Source organism: Grammomys surdaster, unplaced genomic scaffold, assembly GCF_004785775.1.
Source record: "Grammomys surdaster isolate TR1022 unplaced genomic scaffold, NIH_TR_1.0 64, whole genome shotgun sequence".
NCBI lineage: Eukaryota > Metazoa > Chordata > Mammalia > Rodentia > Muridae > Grammomys > Grammomys surdaster.
Genome location: NW_021604566.1, coordinates 9842756 through 9855930, shown reverse-complemented (window position 1 = coordinate 9855930; position 13175 = coordinate 9842756). Strand labels below are relative to the sequence as shown.

Genomic DNA, 13175 nt, shown 5'->3' with positions numbered 1-13175 from the left:
CTCCTCTCTCCTCTCTCCTCTCTCTCCCTTCTTCTTTCTTCCCTGTTTAGAATTTTTTCTTTTGTTAGAATTTTTTACCTTTCTTCACTTAGGACCTTTCTGCTTTTCCCCTTAGATAGCTTTCATAGAAAACTTTTTACACTTAGCAATAAACTATAATAACTTCTTTAAGTGTCTTTTCTTCCTGCAACCTCAAACCAACAGACCTAAGTTAGAGCCTGGCAGCGCCTGCAGAGAGAGTACTAAGGTTATTTGGCTAATTCTCTGCTGTCCCTGGGCTGAGGTGTTAAGTGCCAGAAACTGCAGTTTCTGGCCTCAGAAGATCAAACAGATAGCAGGTCAGCTACAGTAGACTAGTAAGTAAACTTTAGTAGAGAAGTAAACCCTATTATGCAACAACCTTAAATATCTTGTAAGACCAAAGTCTTATCCCGAATCTTGTAAGACCACGTCTTACCTCTGCCGACGCTCTTCCAATTCCTATCCCCCTCGGCTGCCTCAAGAAGAACCAACCGACCGGAGGAGAAGAAAGAAGATCACATCCTCCCACCAAGCCAGGGCTGGCTCCCGGCACACATCAGTGTCTACCTTTGGTGACTGCACATGGGATGGATACTCAGGTGGAACAGTGTCTGGACGGCCCCTCCTTCAGTTTCTGTCCCATGCTTTGTCTGTGTATCTGCTCCCATGAATATTTTGTTAATCCTTCTAAGAAGGACTGAAACATGCACACTTTGGTCTTTCTTTTTTCTTCATGAGCTTCATGTGGTCTGTGAGTTGTATCTTGTGTATTGTGAGCTTTTGGGATAATATCCAGTTATCAGTGAGTGGATACCATGTGTGTCCTTTTGTGATTGGGTTACCTCACTCAGGATGATATTTTCTAGTTCCAACCATTTACCTAAGTATTTCTTGAATTCATTGTTTTTAATAGCTGAGTAATATTCCATTGTGTAAATATACCATATGTTTTGTATCCATTCCTCTGTTGAAGGACATCTGGGTTCTTTCCAGCTTCTGGCTATTATAAATAAGGCTGCTATGAACATAGTGGAGCATATGTCCTTGTTATATGTTGGAGCATCTTCTGGGTATATGCCTGGGTCCTCAGGTAATACTATGTCCAATTTTCTGAGGAACTACCAGACTGATTTCCAGAGTGGTTACACCAGCTTGTAATTGCACCAACAATGGAGGAGTATTCCTCTTTCTCCACATCCTCGCCAGCATCTACTATCACCTGAGTTTTTGATCTTAGCCATTCTGACTGGTGTGAGGTGAAATCTCAGGGTTGTTTTGATTTGCATTTCCCTGATGACTAAGGATGCTGAACATTTCTTTAGGTGCTTCTCGGCCATTCAAATTTCCTCAGTTGGGAATTTTTTTGTTTAGCTCTGGACCCCATTTTAAAAAGTAGAGTTATTTGATTGTCTGGAGTCTAATCTCTTGGGTTCTTTGTATATATTGGATATTCGCCCTCTACTGGATGTAGGATTGGTAAAGATCTTTTCCCAATCTGTTGGTTGCGGTTTTGTCCTATTGAAGGTCCTTCACTGTGTTTTCCTCAATTTCCTTAAGAGGTTTATTCATTTCTTCTTCAAGGGCATCTGTCATCATCACAAGGCTGTTTTAAGGACTTTTTTTTTTTTATGCTTCAGCTACGTTGGAATATTTGGGGCCTGCTGTGACAGGGTCACTGGGCTCTTGTGAAGACATATTACCCTAGCTGTTACTGATTGTATATTTACATTTGGGACTAAGGATCTGGGATTGGGATGATTATAGCTGTAGGTGCTGATTTCAGGTTTTGTCTTTGTTGTGTGTATGTTTTATTCCTTAGTTTCTGTTTCATCTATTTCCCTGGCCTGCTCAGCTGCCGTGTTCTCAGGGAATACCTGCTGAAATTGGAGGCTGAGATAATGGGGAAGTTGGTGAAGAAAGTCTTTGTTATCCTTTTTCTCTACAGAGCTGGGGATGAGATGGGGAGGGTGTTGAGGTGTGGAGGTGTGGGGGTAGGTGATTGGGACTGGAGGAGCAAAGGGAGAGGTGAAGATCTACAGTTAGCCTATCTGCTTCCCTGGCAGGAGTGGCCTTTGGGTTAGCAGTGGATGCCTGCTGGAATTAGGTGCTGAGTTGGAGGTTAAGAGAAGATTGTGGGATCCCCAGGAGATGGATATGGGGTCAGTGAAGGCTGCAGCAGGTGTTCTGTTGCAGAGCTGAGGGTGAGACTGAGGGATTGAATTTAGGGGAACAGAGGAGGATATAAAGAACTGGAGTCAAACTACCTAGTTTTATGACAGGAGTCATGGTCCATTTTCTTATCTTTTTTATAGTTGGTGATATATTTTTTCATACAATATATTCTGATTATGGTTCCTCTCCCATACTTTTTCCAGATCCTCCCTACTTCCCTACCCACTCAAATCCACACTCATCTCTCTTATTAGAAAAACACATGTAATAATAATAATTAGATAAAATAAAAACAATCAAAACAGAATAGGACAAAAAAAAGCAAACAATGAATCAAACAAATAAAGGATCCAAAGACAAAGTATAACAAACATATTCAGATGCTGAAACACACACATTTATATACAACAGAAAAACTCATAAAAACAAAATTGGAAACCATAATATTTATAAGGTAAACAAAACAAAACAAAGCAAAAACCCAACAACAACAGCAAAACTGCCCAGACAAAGAAAGTGTTATGTGACAACTCTATCAAATAATACCATTGAGTTAGTTTTGTGTTGGTGTCTGCCCTTAAGTGTGGTTTATGAGAGTCTGTTGGAGAAAACCATTTTTCCTTTGTGAGCAGTTATCAGTTGGTGACAGCTTCTGGGTTAGGGATGGAGCCTGGTGTTACCTCCTCTCTCAGCACCGGGATCTCATCTGACTTAGATCTTGCAGGTTTGTGCACACTACCACAGTTTCTGTGAGCTCGTATGTGCTTTAATCCTGTTGTGTCTGGAAAATGCAATTTCCTTGGATACATCCATCAGTGCTTGTTCTTACAACCTTTCTCTCCCGTCCTTCAAAGGGTTCCCTGATGGAGACCTCACATTTAGTCTTTCACTCTCTACATATTGTCCAGTTGTGGGTTTCTGTATTTGTTCCTAACTACTGAAAAAGGAGGTTTCTCTGACGATAGCTGAGCAGGACACTGATATATGAGTCTAACAGAAAGTCTTTAGCAGTAATTTCATTGTTATGTCCTTTAGTAGAACACTAGTATATGATCCCCTCCCTCCAATTCATGACCTATTTAGTCCAAGGTTGTCAGACACCTGGGTCAGCCAAGGGTTGTACTTCACAGAATGGGCTTTAATTCCAGGCATAGATTGGTTGGTTACTTTTACAACTTTGGTGCCATTATTGCACCAGCATATCTTGTAGGTGGTAACCATTGTAGACAGCAGGGGTTTTAGATGAGTTCTTGTTTACCTTTTTTTTTCTGGTACCATGAACACTAGTTAGTAGGGTTGAAGGCACCAAGTAGGCAGCAGCCCACGTTCTGCATGTTCAATGAGTTGTTCAGGTGTTATCTTCAGCAATAGGGGTTTACTATCAGTTTGTGGAGAGCTAGCAATAGTTTGGCCATAGCCTTGGCTGTTTGGGGGTTTCCATGGGCCCCTTCAGCCAACAACTCAATTAGATGTAACCCATTGCTGTCACTAGGGTGTTTCATTTGGTAGTGAGAGATGCCTGTCTGGTTGGGGCTTTGTTTACTCTGATATTTGGTAGTTCAATTTCTATTTCTTTTAGTATGTATATTTGAATAAGCTTATATTGTATTAAATCTGCGTACAATCCCTCAACTGGGCCTTAGTTTTAGCTTTTCTTCCCCATATTCCATAATTTCTCTCCCCTTCCCTGCTCCTTCCCCTTTTATCTTCCTATTACTGTCCCTCAACCCCATTCATCCCTAACTGTTCCTTTCTCCCTTCCTAGAGAGAGTCTTCCCTCTCTGTTAGTCCCCTTTTCTATCCCTAACCCTTAGGATTATATTCATTATATCCTGTGTATTGAAGACTTAACAGCTAACATCCAGGTATGAGTAACTATATTACCATATTGGTCTTTTTGTGTGTGTGTCTGGGTTATCTCACGCAGAATTTTTTCCTAGATCCACCTATTTACCTTTGAATTTCACAGAGTTTTAAAATAGCTGAATAATATTCAATTGTGTAAGTAGACATTTTCTTTATCCACTCTTCTGTTGACAAATACCTAGGTTGTTTCCAATTTTTGGCTATTGTGAATAGAACAGGAGTGAACATGATTGAATAGGTGTCTCTCTGTAGTAGGATGCAGACTCCTTTGGATATATACTAGAGAGTGGTAAAGCAAGATCGTGAAGTAGATCTACTATTCCTAGCTTCCTAAGGAAGCGCAACACCAATTTCCATAGTGGCTGTATAAGTTTTCACTCCAACCAGCAATGAATTAGTGTTCCCCTTGTGCTACATCCTTGCCAGCATGATCTGTCATTTGTTTTTACTGATCTGGGCCATTCTTACTGGTAAAAGATGAAATCTCAAAGTAATTTTAATTTTAATTTCCATGATGAGTAAGTATGTTGAATTTTTAAAAATGTGTTTCTGAGCCATTTGTGTTTCATCCTTTCAAAAATGACTAATAAATTGAATCCCATGAAACTTAAAAGCTTCTATATGGAAAAGGCCACCATCATTTAGATAGTTGTCTTAGTTAGGGTTTTACTGCTATGAAAAGACACTCTAATTGGGGCTGGCTTACAAATTCAGAGGTTCAGACCATTATCATCAAGGCAAGTGCATGGCAGCATCCAGGGAGGCATGGTGTAGTAGGAGCTGGGTTCTCCATGTCCATCTGAGGGCTGCTAGTAGAAGACTGGCTCCCAGTCAGCTATGGCAAGGGTCGTAAAGCCCATAAACACCTACTCTAACAAGGCCACACCTCCAAAGAGTGCCACTCGTTGGGCCTAGCATATACAAACCATCACAACTGTCTACAATGAAAATTTTTTTCCACCAGTGTTCACAAAATTGGTAAAACATGGAGGAGGAAGAGGATAAGAAAAACTTGAGAGGGCCATGTTCTTCAGCTCACTAAGTGCTGGGATTATAGACATTCATGTGCCTCACAGCTACCTTATCACTCTTGAGTGACGAACTCTATATTTCTTGGGGTCCTTTTTTTCATCTCTAGCAACATGAGCTCATTCAGACCTTTGTCACCACCTACTCATACTGTTGGACTGGCTTTAAATAGATCCCCCTTGCTCAGGACTCACCCTTTCCAACCCACTATCTTGACTGCCCAGAAAACATATGTTGTGCTACTCCTCTGCTGAAAAAACATCATCCATTTCTACATTTTTGCCACAAAAAAATCAGACTTCTTAAACCTCAGTGTCATTATTGGTCTATTTAAACTAGCTCCTAGCTTTCTAGTCTTGTTTTCTGTTTAAAAGATACTCAGTCTTTTAAATTAAAAAATTTCTCCAAGGAAAAAATAACACTAATACTCCAAGTTATTTCAAAAAACAGAAAATAAATGAACATTTCTAAGCTCTTTTTATGAAGCTACTATTATACTGATACTCAAAACACAGAGACTCAACAAAAAATTTATAGACCAATTTGTCTCATGAACATTAGGTACAAAAATTTTCAAGATTTGAAACCAAGTTGAAGAACACATCAAAAAGATTATTCATCATGATCAAGATGCTTTCATTCTAGAGATGCAAAGATGCATGAATATAAATTAATAAAAGTAGTTTATCACATAAACATACTGAAGGATAGAAACAACATGGTCATCTCATTAGATGCAGTAAAGGCCTGTCACAATAATCCAATGTCCCTTCATGATAAAATGTTCCAGAAAGACTAGGGACATGGTGGACTTTCTCATCACAATAAAAGCAATTTATAGCAAGCCCACAGCCAATGCCATCCTACACAGAGAGAAACTCAAAGCATTTCTACTAAAATTAGGAACAAAGCAAGGATGTTCACTCTCTCAATACCTGTTCAATATAGTACTTAAAATCTTATTTAAAGCAATAAGACAACTGAAGATGATCAGGAAGATACAAGTAGAAAAGGAAGAGGTCCAAGGAACTTTATTTCCAGGTGATTTCTATAGATAATAACAACATTTTCCAGTAAAGTATCAAGGTATAAAACTAATAAAAATCAGCAACTTTCCTATATACAAATGAAAGATTGAGAAAGAAATTAGGGAAACAATATTTTTCACAATAGTCTCAAAAAAAGCTTTGTATAACTCTAACCAAACAAATGAAATACATGTGTGATAAAAACCTTAAGATATTAAAGGAAGAAATTGAAGACACCAGAAGATGAATATATGTATCTATATATCTATATATATATATCTTGCTCATGGATCAGCAGACATAGTATAGTGAAAATGGCCATCCCATCACAGCAAAGGGCAGATATGAGAAGAAAGGGAGATGAGCAGAACTGGAGTTCATGATGTGAAACTCACAAAGACTCAATAAAAAAGTTAAAAAAATCTTGAATAATGAAGTAATTTCTGAAAGTATCACTGTACTAGATTTTGCATTGTATTACAGAGCCATACTAATACAATCAATATGATATTGGCAGAAAACATACATTGATTGATAGAATATAATTGAATACCTGGATATAACACTACCACCTAGAGATACCTGGTTTTGGACAAAAAAGCCAAAAATATGAACTGGAGAAAAATAACATCTTCACAAAAAGGTTCTGGTCAAACTGGATAGATGCATGTAGAAAACTAAAAATGGATCCCCATCACCCTGTACAAAACTCAACTCCAAATGAACCCAGGATCTCAACACAAAACTAGATACTCTGAAATATAATAGAAGAGAAATTAGGGAATAGGCTTAAACTCATCTGCACAGGAGATGACTTTGTGAACAGGACCCCTACAACACAAGCATTAAGATCAACATGAAGGTAATAAATCTTTAGTACAGAAAAACAAAGAACTAAAAACTAAACACCAAAAAAAAAAACAAAACAAAACCAAAAAACCAAAAAACCAATCCAAGTAACCCAATTAAAAAGTGGCGTATAAAACCAAACAGTTCTCAACCAATGAAAATGAATGGCCAAGAAATACTTGGAAGAAAATGTTCAATGTCCTTCCCCTCAGAGAAATGCAAATTATAACTACTTTGAGATTTCATTGTATCCTAGTCAGAATGGCCAATATCACTAAAACTAGTGACAGTTCAAATTGTTAAGGATGTGGGAAAAGGAAGTACTACCTCATTGCTGGTAGGTATACAAACTGGCACAGCCACTATGAAATCAGTAGTGAGGTTCCTAAGAAAGCTGAAAATATATCTACCGTATGATCTAGCTATAAAACTATGGGCATGTACCCCAAAGACTATAGATTACTGCAGAGATCCTTTTTATCCATTTTCACTGCTGCTCTGTAGCCAGAAATTAGAAAGAATCTGGGTGTTCATCAGTAGATGGATGGATCATGAAAACGTGGTACATTTAAACAATATAACATTTTCAGCTATTAAGAAGAATGAAATTTATGAAAATTTTATGTGGATGGAGCAAGAAGCAATCATCCTGAGCCAGACAACTCAGACCCTTCAAGATAAACATGGCATGTTTCACCTCATTTGTCTATGTTAGCTTTGAATCTGTAAATATTTGTGTTTCATTTAGAATACCCACAGAGATTCGATAAGTAGCAAAGGAACAGGAAGAGGAGGCTTCCCTTATAAAAGGGGAAAGAGAATATAGTGTTATAACAGGATAAAGAAAAAAACTAGAATAGGAGAGTTAAATGGGAAGGGCTATGGGAGAGCAGGATAATCAGAAAGAAACGTACACATTCACTGTATAAGCACACACACACACACACACACACACGAGGAGAAGTGAATAAAAAGTCCCACTCCTAACATGTGTGTATAAATTTAAATAGAAGTACCATATAATAAGACAGTGCTCCAAGTAGACATCATATGCTACCAACTGAAACTCCTAGTGCCAGAAATGAGTTACATCTTTTAAGTTGTTGGCCAGAGGGTTGAGTTGTTGGCCATAGGCTCCTCCAAATACTACAGGCTTTGATCAGTGCTATTGAATATATTCCATAATGTGACAAAAAGACTCTATTGCTGAAGACACCACATACTTACATCAATAAACATGGGGAAATTGAGCTGATGCCCAACTACAAGTTTCACTCCTAATGACTAATATTCACAGTGCTGAAAAACACTATACTTATTACTAGAGAAGAAGAGTAATGATTTTTTCCAATGAACTCTCAACTTTTTTTGGTTCCTCAGTCCCCAGAGGATCTCACCTTCTCAGCCTCAGTGCCTCAGAACTCTGGTGTCATTGGTCTCCGACACCACTTTGCCATCCAGGATCTTACGGGTAGTTGTCTTCTGCACAGTTTGCATGGAGTTGCTGGAGTCCAGGGCATCGTTGAGACTGAAATCTTCTCCATCCTCCAGCAAGCGGCGGTAGGTGGCAATCTCCGCCTCAAGCTTGACCTTGATATTCAACAGGGCTTCATATTCCTGGGTCTGGCGCTTCCCCTCTGCCCGAGTTTGTGCCAGCTCGGACTCCAGGTGCAGAAGGACCCTGTTGAGCTGCTCCATCTGTGCTTTGTATCGAGCCTCCACGTCCCTGAGGCTGTTCTCCAAGTTGATGTTCTGGTTTTTCATGGAGTCCAGGTCAATCTCCAAAGTCTGGAGGGTGCGTCTCAGCTCCGTGAGTGTGGTCTCAGCGTCCCTGATTTCGGCAGACTTGGTGGTGACTACTGTGGTGCTCTCCTCAATCTGATGAGACCAGTACTTGTCCAGTTCCTCGCGGTTCTTCTGAACCAGATCTTCATACTGGGCGCGGATATCTGCCATGATCTTGCTGAGATCCTGTGATTTGGGAGCATCCACTTCCACGGTCAACCCAGAACTGGCAATCTGGGCCTTCAGACCTTGGACTTCCTCCTCATGATTCTTCTTCATGAAGAGCAGTTCCTCCTTGAGCGCCTCAATTTCTGTCTCCAGTTGCAGCCTTGTGATATTGGTATCATCTACCACCTTGCGGAGTCCATGGATGTCGCTCTCCACAGACTGGTGCATGGCCAGTTCTGTCTCATACTTGACTCTAAAGTCATCAGCGGCAAGCCGGGCGTTGTCGATCTGCAGGACGATGCGGGCATTGTCTACAGCATTCGCAAAGATCTGAGCCCTCAGGTCTTCGATGGTCTTGAAGTAGTGGCTCCAGTCTCTGACACCCTGGGGCCCCTTCTTCTCCCGATGTTCCCGGATTTTGATCTCCAGCCTCCTGTTCTCAGTCTCCAGGCTCTTCACCTTGTCTAGGTAGCTGGCCAGGTGGTTGTTCAAGTCTTGCATGGTCTCCTTTTCCGTCTGGATTCCACCCATTCCCGCCAGGCCTGCGGACCCCACAGAGCCACCCCAGACGGAGCGGGACACGGATATCCAGGACCGGGAGCCCCCAGCACCTGCATAGACACTGGCTGCGCTGCTGGCAGGCCGGACCCGCTGGCTGGGGGTCCGCACCGAGCCCAGGGACCGGTAGTTGGTGGAGAAGGTGGTAGAGCGGGTGGTGAAGCTCATCTTGTCTGGAGAGGAGAGTGAAGCGAGAGACCAGGACAGGAGTTCCGTCGCGGAGTAATGATTTTTATCACTGAGGTACAAACCCTGTGACTTACAATAGAGGCCTACCTGTAAGATATATTGGTGCAATCGTGGCACAATATAACGGGACTAACCAACTACTTTATAAATAGAACTGAAGGCCCATTCCATGTGTTAGAACCCATACCTGACACTTGTAATGAGTCCAAGAGCTTGGTCATAGTTAGTAGATGGAAAAATATACTATTATATACTAAAGAAACATATCATTAAAATTACTCCTAATGAAATACTCCTATATACACTATACCATCACTCAACCTTCACTAGAGAAGCTTCTTCTTTGGTTATAGATGGTAACACAAAGATCTGCACCTAGACAATGTGAAGAGAACGGGATACTTTGGAGCACCCAGTACTAAATGGGAGGTTTTTATCAAACCCATTCTTTCAAGATTCAGGGATCTATGTGGAAGAGGAGGGCGAGATATTATGAGTGTTAGGTGGCCGCAAGTAGTACTATCTAGGGAGTAAGTAGTACAGAGGTGGTAGATGAAACCAAAGAAACTGGACCCATTTTCTGAACACATAACAATTCTAAACAATCCTTTGATATACATATCAACTCACAGAAACCGTGACAGAATGTACAAGACCTGCACAGATTCAAGCTAGATAAAATCCTAATACAGAGAAGAAATAAGCAAAATTTTCCCACTCCTAACTATTTGTGATAGATGCTGGTAGAGGGAAAATCAGTTTTTGTCAATGGTGTGCTTCTGTGTATATCAACCACACCCCACAGCAGGCCTCATACTCTAGAATACTTGGTCAATAAAACACAGTCTCCATATTTTCAATTTTTTGTTATTGTTTTGAAAGAGAGAAAGAGCCTGGGATTTGGTAGGTAGAGATGGAAGTAATATTTGGGAAGCATTGGTGGAGGGTAAAGATTATAAACAAAATATATGAAAAAATTTAAAAAGAAAAAGGAAATATATTGTGTGTGTGTGTGTGGTTTACACACCACAGGGTGAGAGGATGATTTTGGGAGTTGATTCTTTCCTTCATCAGGCTACATAGCTGATCCTTTTGCCTATTGAATCACCTTACTGGTCTCCACACAACTAGTCTTTGACTAGTTAATAGTAACTTCTGCTAGTTGGGTGTACACTTGTGCTCCTTGGTTCAGCAGGCATGCATTTTGTATTTGTAATTACTGGGTACTGTGCTGTGATGGTCAATCTTGATAGTCAACTTAAAGGGACTTAGAATTGACTAGAGAACACACCTCTGGCTAAGCTGGTGAAGGCATTTCTGGAAAGATTTAACTCAAGTGGAAAGATCAACCCTGAATTCAGGTAGCGCAGTTCCTGGTGCTAGGATCCTTTACTGAATAGAAAGGAGAAAGCAACCCATGCACCAGTATTCATCTCTCTGTGTTTTGTGATTGTGATTGTGGACACAAGGCAACCTTACTCTCCTAACACTGTACTTTCCTGATGTGATAGGCTGTGTTGTCAAACTATGAATCAAAAGATTCCTCCTTCATTAAATTGCTTTTGTCAAGTATTTTATCAGCAAAAAGTAATGTAGAAACTAAATGCCTCATATTACATTAATAAAATGTTTGTGTATTCACTCCATTAATCTGGGGGAGAATTCTTATCTTAATGTCTGATGTAAACTAGGAACTCAATAAATGGTGAATGAATGAGGCAATGATGTTTAAATTTTGTATGTAACAGACTGTATCATAGTCATGAAACAGTAAACATAATATAGGCATTCAATATGCTTGCTGTTTGGCATCTTGTTTTTCAGTATTGTAGTTGAGTCTACTCACTTTTAGGAAAAAAATAGCCTTAGGCTCCATTTATGTCTTTATCCTTTAAATATTGTCCCATCTAGGATTTTTGAGCTAGCGCCTAGACTTGCATAGTCTCTGGTCCAAGGTGTAACTGGATGGGACAGTCTGAAGTTCCTTTGGATTTATCTTATAATAAGTTGTAGAAATAATAGAGCCTCAAAAGGAGCAAGAAAAACACATCATTTATAGATAGAAATGTACTGTGAATTCTCCTGTGGATCATCTATTAATATGATTTAAACTTCATACTACGGGCAGAGATTGAATGTAAATATTGACATAAGTTTTTCCTCAGAGGGAAAAGCTTCTGGATGACTCTGCCTTCTTTCTTTAAACCACAATTATTTCAGGTAGAGTTGGACAGCAATTTTAGTAAAAGAAAATAATCATTTGCCTGAATGGCTCAGACATTAGTTGCCTTTCTAATTTGTAACATGGTGTTCTGAGATTAAGATTTTTCTCATCCCTTCTCCAAATTCCTCATGCACCCTTCTCCCCCCATCCCCAGGCTCGTACATTTGAATGCTTGGTCATCAGGAAGTGGGACTTCTTGAGAGGGATTAGGAAGTCTGACTTTGTTGGAAGAAGTGTGTCACTGGAGATGAGATTTGGGGTTTCAAAAATCTAACCTAGTTCCAATGACACTGTCTTCCTGCTGCCTGTGGATCTGGATGTAGAACTTTCAGCTACCTCTCTAGCACCATGTCTGTTTGCATGTCACCATGAGTCCTGCCTTGACAATAATAGACTGAACCTTTGAAACCATAAACAAGCTCCAATTAAATGCTTTCTTTTATAAGAGTTGCTATGGTCATGATGTCTCTTCATAGCAACAGAAAAATGACTAAGACAGAAGTTAGTACCAGGATTGGAGTATTCCTGTGACAGGCCTGGCCATGCTGCTTGTTGAGAGAATGTGGACTTTATGACTTTGGAGTAGGAAAGCAGTTGAATATTGTACACTGGGCTTAACAGGCCATATTAATAGGAACTAGGAAGACAGTGGTGCTGAGAGTTATGTAAATTATTATGGCCCAGTTCAAGAGGTTTCAGAGGAAAAGAATATTAAGTGGCCTAGGGACTATTATTCTGATATTCTGGCAAAGAATGTGCCTGCTTTTTGCCGTTGTCCAAAAGGTCTATTGAGGATTAATTGAAGAATTTTGGATTAATGACATTGGCAAAGGAGATTGTAAGACAGCCTAGTATTGACTGTGTTGGGTGGTTATTAGTATTGAGTATGACTGTGGTTCATAGCAGCCACTCTTACGTATATGCATAATGAAAAGGAGCACGGTAAGCAATGAAAAACATAAAACGTACAGTTTGAGGAGAAAAGGAGAACCTGGAAATTTAATGGAGCAAAGGTCAAGAAGATACAAAGCATAAAGAAAGCCTGTTCCTAAATGGAATAAAGGGAGTAGGGATTTCAGGGCAAGACCCCACTCAGCTAAGGTTCCAGTGTATAAAAGGAAATTGAAGAAAAGCTTAAGCTGTGAAGGAAATCATTAAAAAAAATAGGAAGCCAATACAAATGTAATTAAACAAAGGGACCAAGTTCTAACTCCAGCAAGCAGCAAAACTTGGCAAATTTAGCTTGGGTCTGTCTTTAGAGCCAAGGATAAAAGAAAGGGGATATG

The 13175-nt window shown here is 39.9% G+C and overlaps 1 pseudogene; it reads right to left on the bottom strand.

Moving 5' to 3' along the window:
- Positions 1–8372: 8372 nt before the first annotated feature.
- LOC114623777 lies at positions 8373–9644 on the bottom strand (annotated as a pseudogene).
- Between the last annotated feature and the right edge of the window lie 3531 nt (positions 9645–13175).